The 16,120-nt window shown below is 31.7% G+C and overlaps 1 pseudogene; it reads left to right on the top strand.

Moving 5' to 3' along the window:
* The first annotated feature begins 5,291 nt into the window (after positions 1-5,291).
* Positions 5,292-14,211, top strand: LOC111392357 (annotated as a pseudogene).
* Positions 14,212-16,120: the final 1,909 nt, after the last annotated feature.

Below are 16,120 nucleotides of genomic sequence, written 5' to 3'. Positions count from 1 at the left end.
TGTTTGAGGCTGTTTTTGTCCCTACTATATATATAAAAAAGGGGAATGTGGAGGCACTGTATAAAGCAACAGTGTCTTGATCCATTTTTACTGTAGTAATTTTTTTTTTCCAATTTAGGAGCAAAAAACGACGCCGTTTGCTTGATATATATTTTATTTTATTGTACACTACCTCCAAATTTACTGTAACACGTAATTTCTATTCCTCCCCACTCCGATATAGATATATATAGTAGGGATATAAGAAAAATATCACTTTTATATTAAAAAATATATATAGAGAAAGATAATATGCTATAGAAATTTTTTTTTATAACATATTATTTGTAAATAAAAAATTTGAAGAGAAAAGAATTAAAGAGAAATATAAATTGAAAAAAAAATTATAACTAAAACTACACAGATAAAAAAAGGTAATATCTCCGTGCACGGAGCAAACACCTCCGTGCACGGAGGGGAAAAGGGGAAAAATTATTGTTGGAGCCTCCGTGCACGGAGACAAAATTTAAAGATTTTTTTTTTTTTACTTATATTTTTGTGTTCATTTTCACACTCATTATGGGATATCAAACGAAATCGAAATATTACATTCTTAATATCGTTTTGAAATACTCAAGGCATAGTATTGCACGTCGTTAACGATGCGTGAAACGGTCAATCAGTCAATCATAGCAAATGTTATGGGACGTCAAAGTAGGCATTTTCAAACAATATTTCGAAATTTTCGATAACAAGCTAACTTTAAAAATTCATCGACGATTCTACGATAATCGAATCAATAAATGTTTTACATTGTTTCGAAACTCATTTTGAGAACTATATCGTAGAGACATCAAATGATCTAAACAGATATCAAAAATACTTAAACGGACATTACACTTATGTGTTAAAAAATACGCATAAGTCGTTTTTCTTTAAACAATCAATTATTTTATTACTATTTAGAAATTTTCGATAATAAGCTAACTTTAAAAATTCGTCAACGATTGTACGATAGTCGAATCGACAAATGTTTTACATTCTCTCGAAACTCATTTTGAGAACTATATCATAGAGATATCGAATTATCTAAATAAATATCGAAAATAGTTAAACGGATAGTAAATATATGTGTTAAAAAATGCGTATAAGTCGTTTTTCTTTAAAAAATCATTTTTTTTTATTACTATTTATTATTTTTTTGCAACATTTTTCTCAATACATCATTTTGCTTAAAAAAATTATACGATATGATGTAAAAAAAATTTCAATTATTTAAAATTTCATTTTTTTTCAAGTGGCGAGCAAAAACGACGCGTTCCTCCATGCAAGAGTGCATGAATTTTTATTTTTTTTACATTATTATAGATATAGAAAACTAAAAAAAAAAAACTATATCATCGTAGTTGGATATATCTAATAATTTCAGACAATATTTAATTTTATAGTAATATTTTTAGTACTATTGAATTTTTTTAATTAAATTTATCTAAATATCACTTTAGATTAAATATTAACTCAAAGTTATATATATATATAGTATAAAGAAGTATTGATATTAGTTTATATAGTATAAAGAAGTATTGACTTTTATTTAAAAAAGAAAAAAATAAGAGGATCCGTGCACGGAGACCATGAGAGAAATGATTTTTTTTTTTTACTTATGTTTTTGTGTTTATTTTCACGCTCATTACGGGATATCAAACGAAGTCAAAATATTACATTCTTAATATCGTTTTGAAGTACTCGTGACATAGTATTACACGTCGTTAACGGTGCATGAAACGGTCAATTATAGCAAATGTTATGGGATGTCAAAGTAGACGTTTTCAAACTATATTTCGAAATTTTCGATAACAAGCTAATTTTAAAAATTCATTGGCGATTGTACGATAATTGAATCGATAAATGTTTTACATTCTCTCGAAACTCATTTTGAGAACTATATCGTAAAGATATCGAATGATCTAAATAAATATAAAAAAAGTTAAACGGATATTAAACGTATGTGTTAAAAAATACGCATAAGTCATTTTTTCTTTAAAAAATCAATTATTTTATTACTATTTCGAAATTTTTGATAACAAGCTAACTTTAAAAATTTTTCGACCATTGTACGATAGTCGAATTAATAAATGTTTAACATTCTTTCGAAACTCATTTAGAGAACTATATCGTGGAGATATTAGATGATCTAAATAAATATCGAAAATAGTTAAACGGAGATTAAACGTATGTGTTAAAAATACGTTTTTTCTTTAAAAAAATAATTATTTTTTTCTTTTTAATTCTTTTATCTTCCAAATAAAACTTAATTTTTCAATTTTAACGAAAACGTTATTTGTAGGTTAAAAAAATTGAAGAGAAAAGAATTTAAAAAAAAACTATATATAGTGTGGTTTCTGTGCACGGAGGATTATTCAAAAAAAAAATTTTGTACTTTTCCGTTCTCCATTTTCATACGCTATGGCACGCCTTTTCAAATTAACTCATTTGCTTATATTATTATATTATATATATAGTATAAGAGAGACAATGTGAATCTATGTAACACGCAACTTTCCATACCTCCCGCATTACTCCGTGCTGACCACTTTTATAAGTAAAAAAAAAAATCACTTTTAGTAAAAAAAAAATGTAAAAATAAACATATTAACAAAAAAAAAATTTCTAATACATGTAAAAATTACTTATATAAGTAAAAAAAATCGTTTAAAATTATTTAGAAGTAAAAAATAAAATAAAGTTATGAAAATTAAATGAAGAATATATAAATATTATTTAATTAAAATTAAAAATTTACTTTATAAATAATTGGTTTTTTTATCAATTTATTTAAATTTCTTTTTGATTCTTTTCTTTTTCAGATAAAATTTATTAATTTTTTTAAAATTCTTTTGCCCTACCAACCTTGGAGTTACTGTTGTATCATCCAAAGAATAGGTTTACTGTTAGGGTTATAATTCTTACACCAATAAGGGAGTTGGTCATCCAGTAAGTGCCACTTCAAGTTATTTTACGTGCAAACCTCAGTTTGTTATTTAAATATTTGTGTATGTGGATATTCTCTTTCAATTTACAACTGCATGGGTTATTTTTGAACTACAAGTATAGCCTCTCGAATCGAATTTGCTAAAGAAAAGCATTTTGCGAAATTCAATTTACAACTTATTTGCAATATCAGATAAAAAAAATCTTCATCTACATTAAACAAAAAATATAATAAATAATTAAAAATAAATTATCGTTGACATATATACAATCACAACATTCATTATACTTATTTATAAGAATAAAAATAAATTATCCTGACATAAAATATACAGTTGACCAAAAGATAAGAATCAAACAAACATTTCTTATTTCCAAATACTTTTTGTACAATCTATAAATTCTACGCTAATAAAACCAAAATAAATACAAAAATCGTGTAACGCGCGAGACGCAAACTAGTATGAGAAATGAGAGAGAACGGATGTAATTAGGGTTAAGGAGAAGAAAGTGGATGGTTTTGTCATTTTATATGCCAAAATAAGAAAATATCTAGATGCTAAATAGTCCAAACCGGTTAGGTGTGAAATGGATGTGCCAAAAATGAATACTAACTTAGGGATCCTCTCTTTTATAGTATGGATAATGCTAGATGTACATTCACTTTTTTATCGAATTTTTTACCTATACACACAATAGGAGGACGGGTCCCACATGCCGAAATTTTTAAATACATGCAGGGCTTGTGTGCATGTGAGAGTAAATAACCAACTCGGTAACCAAAATTCGGTACATTTATATTTATCCTTTATAGTATATATATACTAGTCGATGCCACTTGCGTTGCATGATTATTGTATTTAATGTGTCTTTATTAGCGTGATGTAGAGATTTTAGTTTTTTTAGCTGATTATGCTTTTGAAGTTAGAATTAATTTTTTTTGGCATGAATCTTATACGGTAGTTAGTAAAAATTAGAGTAGATTTAAAATTGTGGGAATATAAGTAAAAGATAATTTATAATTTTGCTTATTTTTCTTTATCTTTTGTTTTAACCAACTTTTCTTTAGATTATTTTATTATTTTTTTACATTGAAAATTGAAAACATTTTAAATGCATTTAATTATAGAGAGTGAGTTTGGCTCCAATTTTCTAAATTAAAATGTTAATTTAAAGAGTGTTTTGGAGGATAATTTTAAAGATTCGCTCTTTATTATAGAGATTATCTCATGTTTAAAGACTTTAGGCCTAAAGATATTTCATTTAAATAATTCTAAATATTAGAAATGGGTTCGGTTTCAAAGTGGGAATGTGGATTCTTATAGTTGAGATTGTCAAATTTCAGTGTGATAAGTTTGTTGTTATATTTAATTGGTAGTGTATGGAGTGGAATCGACTCTCATATAGCATATTTGTGTTTTGACACCGGATTCACGCTTACGGTATTTGGCAATTGTTTATCGTATTTGGCAGTTCAATTCACCGTATATGGCAGCTTATCGTATATGTCACGCAGCTCACCATATTTGGCAGCTTACCGTATATGCCAAGTAGCTTACCGTATTTGCACCTTACCATATTTACAGCTTACCATATTTGCAGAAAGCTCACCGTATTTGCACAAAATTTGCAGATAGTGTTTTTATTCATACACTAACTAAAATAACATAAATTTTTTTCACTTACAAATAGAAATACCGTATATGTGAAATACATATAACAAATTAGAAAAAAAGAATAGATTTATTTATTTATCTATTTCTAACATAATTGCACTTGTTATAGAGGATAAAAACAAACATGTCTCTTTATTGTAGGCAAAAGATAAATGCCAAAAAAAAGAAAAAATCTTGCAGAATGCCAAATGCAATTAATGTTAGTAACTATTTCATCAACCTACTTCATTTCTTCACCTCAAATTCATAACTCATTTTTCATCTGCATCTTCAATTCATTCATCTCAAATCTCAAACTAATTACAGTCTGGAATTAAGCAACAAATTCTAAGGTGAGTTGATTTTTATGAATAATGTTATTTACATGAATAATTTACTATTTTTAATCGTTGATATTTGTGGAAGAAAGGTGAAGTTTGTGGGAGAAATGAAGTTGGTGGTCTGGGAAGTAAGTGGGGGATATGCCTGCAATGCAGGGACTTCGCACGCGATGGTGCGGGGAGCCCCGACGTCAATTTCGTGCGAGGAGCGCACGACTATGCGGGGACTCCCCGCACCACTTTGTGGGGGGACTCCTCGCTCCAATTTCGTGCGGGGTCGGAAGTAAGTCGGGGATATGTCTGCAATGCAGGGACTTCGCATTCGATGGTACGGGGAGCCCCGACATCAATTTCGTGCGAGGAGCGCATGACTATGCGGGGACTCCCAGCACCACTTTTGTGTGGGGACTCCACGCTCCAATTTCGTGCGAGGACCCCGCACGAAATTGGTGCGGGGTTTCCTGAGCTGATATCAAACTGGACTCCATTGAATCCAGCCTTATTCTCATTCTTAGAAATCGTACTTTCTCTAAGGTATTTATAATTGGGTATCCTCAGCTTTGTGTAGTTTTGAAAATAGTAAGATTATTTTTAATTGGGTGTTTCCATAGGCATAGTTCTATTTCTTTCTTTCTTTTCTATCCATGAAGCCACATGATCTGTCTACATTCCATGCCTACTCTTTTTTTTTTTTTTTTTCAAAGTAAGTGATTCTGCTTATTTTCGAAAATAATCTAATAAGCATCTCAATAACTCAAACTGCGGAATAGATTAAATGTATCTTAATTAACGCTTGCATGAAATCTAGATTTTCACTTTGCTTTGGTATTTACTCAAAAAGAAAAATAAAAGACAAAACAAAAACTACACCTACGGAATTCAACTGCCTGCCAATATCTAAATATGAGAATGGAACTAATTTACATATTTCCAAACCTTCCTAGAGCCCAAGAAAAAAATACGTAAGGAAATGTGTGCGGTCAAAGAAAAAAAAGAGACTAAAAAACACAAAATTTTGTAATAAGGGAGAAAATTTTACTGTCAAATGGGGATAGTAACGGGGGGTGGGTTGGAAGATTTAAAACCTCTGTTGTAAATGAAATCGGTACTATAGACTGTGAACTGGTTCTATTTTCAGTTTTGACACTATTTTCAGTTTGAGATTTTATTTTAAACTAATTACTGTGAACTGATTTTGTTAAGCAGATTAAGGGAAGAATTAATGTTTTTAAAAGATAAGGGCACGGAGATGGAGCTGCACGGAGAGTGTCTCCGTGGAGTAAGGAGATAATGTCTCCCTGCTGCACGGATTGTCTCCTTGCTGCAGGGAATTAATAACTCCATGCAGCACGGAGGAGGATGGAACTCTGTTTTCGATCATCAAGGTTCGAAATTTTGAAGTTTGGGAGGAAGATGTTTGTTGATTACACAAAAACCCAAAATTGCCAATCAAATAAACAAAATTATAATTATCAAATAAAGTCGAGGATAAACAAAATCATAATCTGCGAAAAACGGCACGCCAGGATTTACCAGAATTTTGTACTAGATTAATCAAATAAAGTATCACTCGAAATCAAAAATTTTGCACATACAATCTTGAATAAACAAAATAGAGAAAAACGGCATGCCAAGGATTTACTTTTTTATTCACGAGAATTTTGCACGAAGATTAGTCACAAAAAGAGGAGAGAAGAATTGAAGAGAAGTGAGAGAAGAAACTCTCTGGGTTTATGTGGGGAAATTGAGAAGTGAGAAGGAAATGGAAGAAATGCATATGATTGATATCTACAGTGAAATGGGTATGGCTTCACTGGTTTACCTATAGTAGAACTCCCAACACTATAGCAACTATAGTCAAATTTATTCATCTTTCTATAAATAGTTAGATATATAGGTGTGGAGTGTTATCCAAAAAAAAACTAAATAATAAATAAATAAATTGGTGTGGAGCTGTGCGGACACTCCGCATAGCAAGCTGTGGAGTGTCTGCTATGCGGAGTGTCTAGCATGCGGACACTCCGCACGCTACTGTGCGGAATGTCCGCACGCTCTCCGTACCTTGCGAAGATTGAGGAGAGTTCTCTCCAACTCTCCACACAGAGTGAAGAGTGCGGAGTGTTCTCTCCAACTCTCCGCACTGGGCGGAGAATGCGGAGAGATGGAGAGATGGCTCCGCACAGTGTGGAGTTTTTTTTCTAGTTTATATATATTAAAAAAATGGATAAAACAACCGATTGCAATAAATTTTTAGTTCAACAATCCAATTGGAAGAAACAGCTTTTCACACAATTGCCTAAATCAAAATAAGTTTGCTTCTCTTAAAGTAAGTTGCTAGTATCTCATAATAAAGCTGCTGAAAATAATTATGTCATTCAAGGAAGACCTATTATATAGAATTCATCATTTAAAAGAAAATATGCATACACTGAACACAAACAGAAACTCTTAAAGACTACCAGAGATTAGAAAATGATCTGAGAAAAGCTTTTTGAACAGAAGTACCTATGTTACCAGTCAAATATGCTTCATGCTTGAGAACTTGCTGATGAAAATATGTAGCACAAAATTTGGCAACCACCTTGCCTGTGAAATTCAATGCATTGATAAGAGAACGATAACGCACTGACCAGACAACAAAGAAATTGAGTAGCAAAACTTGATTTACAGCAAAACATTATTTCAATTCAAACTAATTATAATCTTTAATGGATCTGTATTGTAACTTGTGAGTACAAGATCTCATGACATAGATTATGGTATACAAATGCCTACAGTCAACACTTCATCTTTCTTTTGCCTAGTTATATCTTTTGAATCATAGGTATATGCTAAGGAATGCCGATTTGTATTCAAAATATTCGTGCCATGGTAAATGGCATGCACCCTAATTTAATATGCAATATAACAACAACAAAAGTAGAAAAACTTACCCCCATGACTATCATAAACACCAAAAAATGAGGTGGAAGCAATCCAAATCAGTAAGCGCTGCATGCTTGAGAAAAAACAATAAGACCATAGGTTATTCAAGGTAGTGAATAATGCATCTCAATATTACAAAATTACAAAATTTGCATTATAATGTTATACAACTGTCTTCCCTTATTTTCTTTCTTGCACTACTACACTCGCAAGTTCCCTCTCTCCAGTAGCCTAGCTGCCCATGCACTCTATTAAGAAAATGTCAACATTGATCAAATTACCAAATTGAAATTACAAATTGCCTACATCGATCTCGAGCAACCTCTCGCAACATTGTTCAAATTACCAAATTGAAATTATTTATTAATAAAATAGGCTCTGATTTTTGTGTGAAAAAGGGGTTGCTTGTAGTCTCTGATTTTTGTGTGAAATATGGAGAAACAGAAGATTGTAGGTAGGAGAAAGAGAAATAAAAACGATGGTTGCGTGTTGAAATTGAAATAATTTTGAAGCTGTTAAAACCGGAATGTGATGAAAGAATGAGATTAACACTATTGTAAATATTGCATCTCCAGAGGCATGACCATAACGTATGAAAATGGAGAATGGAAAAGTTGAACAAAAAAAAAAAAAGACGCCATTTTTTCTCTTGTATAGTAATTTGGGATTGGTTTGAAAAATATTTAACACCTGATTTTTGAAAACAATTCGTAATAACCTGATTAATGATAATTAATTCTTAAAATCATGGTTTTGCTTTATTTTCAAATAAAATACTATAAAAGATGTTCTAACTTCAAGGCCCAAAACTTCTATTAAAAAAAAAATATCATCCATCTTTGTTAGTTGTGGGTGATTTATGCGAATAGCTTTTTATGATTTTTCTTTAAAAATGGGAATTTTTCTGGATAATAAAAGATGTATGAGTAAAAACTAAAAAACAACTAGTATAGCCTAAAAACGTATGAATAAAGTAATTAATTGAAAAAGATCTCGATTCAATTCAAATGCATCCTCTACCACTTTATAAGTAACATACAAAATTAATAATTAATAGGTGCTTACAATCTAAAATATAAAATGTAAAAATCGTATTACAGATATAGCTTACGGTCACAAAATTTGAAGCCTCAAATAACCTCAATACAGTTTGATCCTTCTCTAAACATTTGATTTTTATTTTTTATAAAAGTTCTTGGCATGTGAAGTTATAGTATACGACAATCATACTACACATACACTGTTACTTGCATCTTTCTTTATCCTCTTCCACACGGGAACATCTACATCCTTGATTTTAAATTAATTCATCACATCACTGCACAAATTTCCTCCACAAGGAAAATGTGATCCAAGTGATAAGGATGTGCATATAACATTATTCAATTCAAAAAACAAATCACTAACAATTATAATCTTATCAGCCTATCACAAGATCTCATACCTAGGTTTGTACGAAATCAAGTCTTGACATGGACATGATGTACTCTTTCTATGATTTTTACACTGACAGAAAGGGAGTTGGTGGTATCATTTACTTCCTTTTAATTCTTTGAAAGTGAGATTCGGACAAAATAGGCAAGTAAAAAGGATTTTAGTCAAAACATGTTTTTCTTTGAAGTTTCAAGATCCCAAAGCTACTCTCTTTATTAAACCTTTATTGCTCCTTAACACCAAAAAAAGTGGAGTTCCACTACATAACTTCGAAATATGCTGTATGCATTTTTGAGAAGTTCAATGAATGATAAATAAATAAATAAATAAATTTTAAGCACATTCTTAACATATACTATACTATTTATACATATGTGAGAACGGGCGAGAGTCAAAATAATTAAATTTGAGTTTAATCTAAGAAATTCTATACTTTCAAGAGACAATCTCTTACGCAACGTTGACGTGGATAATCAAATATCAAGCCATCTAACTTATTTTTTAGAATTAGGACCTTTGAATAAGCTAAACTAATTTGGCTAAGCTATTAGCCAGAGATGTTGTGTACCCTTACTCCAAATTTATTATTTTTTATGGTTTATCTTTACAAACGGCTCAAGTTATTTGCATAGATGTTTAATATTTAAGGATTTTTCATTAAAAAAAAAAAGGAGTTGTATCACTAAAGTATTTAAATGGAAAAGCTATCGGATTCAATTCAAATGAATCTTCTACTTGGAGAGTGGTTATGAAAGTAATCATAGAAGGTACTCACTAATAATTATAATCATATCACCCTCTCATAGGATCTGAAACTATAGGTTTGTACTTTTTTCTATTACTTTACTCAAACAGAAAAGGTTACTGGAGGCATCATTTAATTCCTTTTAATTCCTTGAAAATGAGCGACGGACGAAATGGTGGAGTGAGAAGAACCTTAGTAAAAAGAATATCTTTGTCTTTATTTAAGCTGTCAAGGTCTAAAAGGCTTCCCTCTTTATTGCTTCTTAAACCATATAAAGGTAGCGTTTCCCGGCATTGATTGAAAGTATTATTTTCAAGGGATTTCCACGAATGAAAATAAAAATAATTGAATCATAAGCACATTCCTCATAAACACTATAGTATTGAAAGATTTGAGGAAATTGAATCAAAATAATTGAGTTCGAGCACATTCCAAAAGATTTTATAGGTTCAAGATTTGATCTTTTGAGCAATATTGATGTCGCATATCAAATATTAATACATCTAATTTAATTCGTAGGACTAGGACATGAATCCATAAGGTAAGATAAGCTACATGTTAGAGATGTGATCTGCCTTCCCCATATATAATTTATTATTCGGACCTATTATTCAATGTCAACTTAAGGTTGCATGACTATAAAATTTAATTTGTCTTAAATTTGAATAGCCAAATTGAAATTGAATGATGTACCATGCACAGCTTCTATGAATAAATATCATATCTAGTCCTTCGGGGCATAGCCTAGTGGTGCAAAGGATAGGAGTGAGGTTATCTCACGCCTTGCTGGCAGCCGCAGTGTGGAGGTTCGATTCCTGAAACATGGAATTGGACTCTTTATAGGCGCAGTGTATAGACAGCTCTTATTCTCTGGCCTGTTGGGGCACATCCTGCGATTTACCTCCCTTACAAAGCCCTAGGCGCGGGGCGGTGGGGGCTCTCAAGGTTGGGATTCAACCTTTTTTTAAATATCGTATCTCTCAATTAATTGTGTGAATTTTTTTTATTTTATTTTTTTTAATAATTCAGCTACACAAATATCTCCAATAATTTGTGTACAAGTATAAAATCAAAAGAATTTTCTTAATTTTTCATCAAAAATAAAAGAAATGTATGACAAAAAAAGTAGTCACTATATCCTAAAAAAGTTTGACTGATATAGTTTGACTAATGTATTTACTTGGAATAGTGGTGATTCAATTTAAATGCATTTTCTACCACTTTATTTAGGTGCTTACAATCCAAAACATAAGGTTTTAAAAGCCGCAAATGTAGACTAGAGACACAAAATTCGGAGCCCTAAATAACCTCAATTCAATTTGCAATTTTTTTCTCCTTGTAGCTCCCAAAACGGATGTTTTATTTTCTTTTGAAAATTCTAAGCATAGAATTTTTGCCATATAATATACATAATCACTAACAATTTTAAACACAAGATTTTTATATTTTGTTAAACTGTCAAGATCCCACAGCTGTCCTCTTTATTAACCCTTCGTTGCTCCTTACACCACAAAAAGTTGAGTTTCAAGACATAAATTGAAATTTTGTAATTTTCAGGGAATTCCATGAATAGAAGTAAAAATCATTGAACTTTAAACACATCTCAAAGAATGAATATAAATTGAGCAACATTAACGTGACACTTAACTCTTCTAATGTACTTCGTAGAACTAGGACTCTTCATAAGCTAAGCTGAGCTATACTGCCTTGATTTGATATCCCCTCACCTCCAAATTTATTTTGGACCCTTTATTTGATACGAACGTAAGCTTGATTGACTGTATAATCCTGTTTGTATTAAATTTGAATGATCAAAATGTAATCGTAAGTTGTGCCACACAGAAAACTTTTATAATAATTATCATATATCTTGATTTATTGTGTTTGTTTTTTGTTAAAGGTTTTGTTTTGATTTATCTTTACAAACCGCTCGAATAATTTGTGCAGAAGTAAATTATCTAAGCAATTTTTCAAATTTTTTGTCGTAAAGAAAAGCAATGCATGACTTAGAAAACGTAGCTAACTTAGCCTTAAAAACATATGACCAAACCAAAATATTTACTTGAAAAAGCTATCGATTCAATTTGAAGTGCATCCTCTACGAGTTTATAGTAACATACAAAGTAACAATTAATAGGTTCTTAAAGTTAAAAATATAAGATTTAAAGCGCAGCCAATATTATAGCCTACAATCAAAAAATTTGAAGCCTCAATAACCATAATTCAATTAAAACTTTCTCTAAGCATTAGACCGTTTTGTTTTTTTTTTTTTTCAAAAAAGTTGAACCCCAACCTTGACGGGCCCACCGCCCCGCCCCTGAAGCATCGTAAGTGAGGAAAATCGCGAGATGTGCCCTAACATGCCAGAGAACAAGAGCTTGCCTGTATATTGGTGCTCACAAAGAGTTCAATTCCATATCTCAGGGATCGAACCCTCACACTGCGACTGTCAATAAGGCTGAGACTACCTCACTCCTATCCTTTGCACCACTGGGTTATGCCTCAGGGGCGGTTTTGTTTTTTCTTTCGCATATGAAGTTGTACCACATGAATAAAGTCAGTGTGCCAGATGAATTTTATCCACCTAGGTGACTGACCCTCACATTGGCATGAGATTCGCGCCAACCTCATGTGAATAAAGAATGTAAAAAATGGCACATTGTGCACCTTTACTATGAGTGTAGGTCAATTGGGGTGTCAAAATAATTCGGACACCCCAGCATGATTGGTACAACATAATATGCAAATCACAAACAATTGTAAGCATACCACCTTATCATATGATCTGACAATATAGGTTTGATCTCAACATCAATTACTCTTTTTTCTATTATTTTTTAACCCAGAAAAGTGGGTGGCATTATTTACTTCCTACAAGTTCTTTAAAAATGGCGAGTAAGAAGAACTACCCTCTATATAAACCCTTTGTTGCTCCTTCCAACAGAAAAAAGTAGAGTTTCACAAGCTAATTTTTTTATTTTGTAAAAGACGTGAGAAATAGCAAGGCAATGGCTGGCACTAGAGAAATTCATGAGGAAAACGAAGAAATTGGCACGAAGAGTCTCCTGCAAAGCGATCACATTTACCAGGTATAATCAAGTTTTTGCCTTTTCCGAAGAAAAAAGATGGAATTCTAATGCTTTCAAATTCTGTTTTATTCTACAGTATGTGCTTGAAACTAGTGTGTATCCGAGAGAGACCGAATCCATGAAAGAGCTACGTAATAAGACTGAAACACACAGTAGCTGGTAAAATTCAATCCATTTTCAATTTTATTTTATTTATTATTATTTTTATTTTTATTATTATTTTAGTGAAGATCCAATTTGGATTTTAATAAATTTTAAATTATACAGGAGCTACAAGACTAGTTCTGCTGATGTAGGGCAGTTCTTGAACATGATTCTCAAACTCATCAATGCCACGAACACAATGCAAATTGGAATACAGAGCGGTTATGTTCTCCTTTCAACTGCACTGGCTACTCCTAATGATGGAAAGGTAAGAGTTTCAATACCTAGAATGATTATTTAATCTATCTAGGATGGTCAAATGAATAGTGTCTAGAAAGCTCTTTTCTTGAATGTCATCAGATTTTGTGCATAGATTACGGCCGTGGAAATTATCAACTCTATTTTCCAGCAATCGAAAAGGCTGGCATGGCTCACAAAATCGACTACAATGAAAGTTAGATATCTCTTGTTCTTAAAATGAGCAAAGATGTAAGTATATGCAACTTATTTCTTACATTTTAATTGCTTTTTCTTAATTTCAATATATTATAAATATACCACAATTACTTTGTCAAATGTAATACAGGAAAAGCATCACGGGGAATTTGATTTCATTTACGTGGACGCTCACAAGACAACTTGTTCAGAATATCACGAGACATTGATTGAATTAGCCAGGATAGGGGGAGTCATTGTTTATGACAAAACTCTCCTCAGTGAGACTCTGGGGACGCTGCGGATCGGATCAGACAATGATGCTAGTGGAAATAGGTATTATGGGGATCCAGTGTTACTGTTTAACGAGAAAGTGGCTTCTGATCCAAGAGTCGAGATTTGCCAGGTTCCAGTGGGCATCGGCGTCACTCTTTGCCGCCGTATAAGATGATCAGTTAAGGAAGAAATAAAACGTTCAACTGGCTGCAGCAGCATTATTTCTATCAAATTCCGCCATTTATTTTACTTCACATTTCGCGCAGCATATGCTTCTGCACCTATATAATATGAACTTGTTATTCCTTTTTCTATGAGCTGCCTGCAAGTACAATGATTCATATCAGAATGTTTATTGCACGGTTCTTGTTAGGGTTTAGGGTTTCAGTGTCTATTAATTGTAGTGTGAGTCTATGTTTCTGATTAACTATTGGTTCTGCAAATTCAACAAGAATGTTTATTGCACTGTTCTTGTTACAATGTCTATTATTTTTGCAGTGTTTGTCTATGTTTATCATTAATTGATCGTCCAGCAACCCTCAAAAGCTCTTAAATTCTTTGGTAAAATCCTTTCAAAATAAAATACAGTAATAAATAAAACATTTTCTTTTCGTTATTTTTTCTAAGATAACTCCAATTATAGCCGTGATTTAAATTATTTTTCAGAAATGCTTAAACTCACGACAGCAAAAATTATAACCTTTCAAAGTGTGTGTTTGTGGATAGACATGAGAATGTCACCTTTCAACTGACGGAAAAAATAATAATAATAATAAATATATAATTGATTTCTTAAAATAAAAATAACATTTATACTTTGCCAAAAAGAAAATAAGATCTCCGTCCAATTAATGATTATTTTCACTCTTTTGACTTCTATCCCACATTCTATAACCTTTTACGTACTCCCTTAGGATAATCTAGAAAGACACGTTTTCTAACTCTATTTTTGATATATTCCTTACTTTGATAAGCAGAATAAAAAATTTTAATCATGTGTTGATGATAGAAATCAACAAATCCTCTTACAAAGTTATGATTCTCGCCTCCTAAACTCATTTTTTTGATGTTCAAAATGAAAGAAGAGGAGAGACAACTATTTTAGAGGCAAATATTTGAATTGCATACTCTCTTCTTTAAAAGCAGAGGTATTCATGGATTTTCGTTAAAAGCCTTAGAGTAGTTTGTTCAGTTGGGAGGATGATAGATAGCGGTTCTTTATTGACTAGCTCGTAACGAATTCTATTATTTATATTAAATCTAGTACTAGTTGTATTTTTATCAATTTTACGAATTCATTGTACTTCTTGTTGTAAATGTAGCTGACATGGCTATTGACGAGATATGTAATGATAGTTGTAGTTTTTGCATGCGCTGTAGTACTTATTTGTGCATTTTTAGATTAATGCCCTATAGGCATTTAATACGTGTGATTGTCACACATAATCTCATCCATATAATTTTGAATATAGATCAAACTCATGTTGATGTCCAATGATTGTAATTATAAGAAAAACTCAAATGGTTGAGATCTATCACTGATCAAGTCAATGGTTCATGCCTCCATCTTAACCTATAAATATTCCCCTTTTGCTTTTTATCGTTTTCATCACCTTTTTGTATTTTTCTTGTAGTAGCCTCTTATTGCTCTTTCCTTTCTTCTCCAATATGCTATTATCAGCTTTTGACATTTCATGCAGCTACTCTTTTCGTAGAAAGGGCCAGCAGTGTGCTTTTCTCTAATTTTACCAGATTTATCTAGTCAATTTCTTTTTGGATTCTCAATTATTGCGCGCAGTGATGCATTTTCCACCATTAACACCTTTAGGCTTTCAGCTATCTCCTCGGTCTTTTTGCAATCGATATGTTTTTCCTTAAGCGATGATGCCTTGCAGAAAAGATGCAAACTTGCAATTTTGCTTGTGTTTCCTCCCAATGTCAGTTTGGATTATCATCGCTATCTGTTGGGCTGCGATGCCTAATGACCTTTCTGAACTATGATGACACAATGGGCTAAAGCCCAAAATCTGTTTTATTAATACCAAGGCTCTTGTCCAATAACATGACTTGGTTTACCTGGCCCAAAAGGTAGAAAGCGTGTTTTTT

Source organism: Olea europaea, unplaced genomic scaffold (genome assembly GCF_002742605.1).
Source record: "Olea europaea var. sylvestris unplaced genomic scaffold, O_europaea_v1 scaffold922, whole genome shotgun sequence".
In the NCBI taxonomy this organism is placed as follows: domain Eukaryota; kingdom Viridiplantae; phylum Streptophyta; class Magnoliopsida; order Lamiales; family Oleaceae; genus Olea; species Olea europaea.
This window is presented reverse-complemented; position numbering and strand designations above follow the sequence as displayed.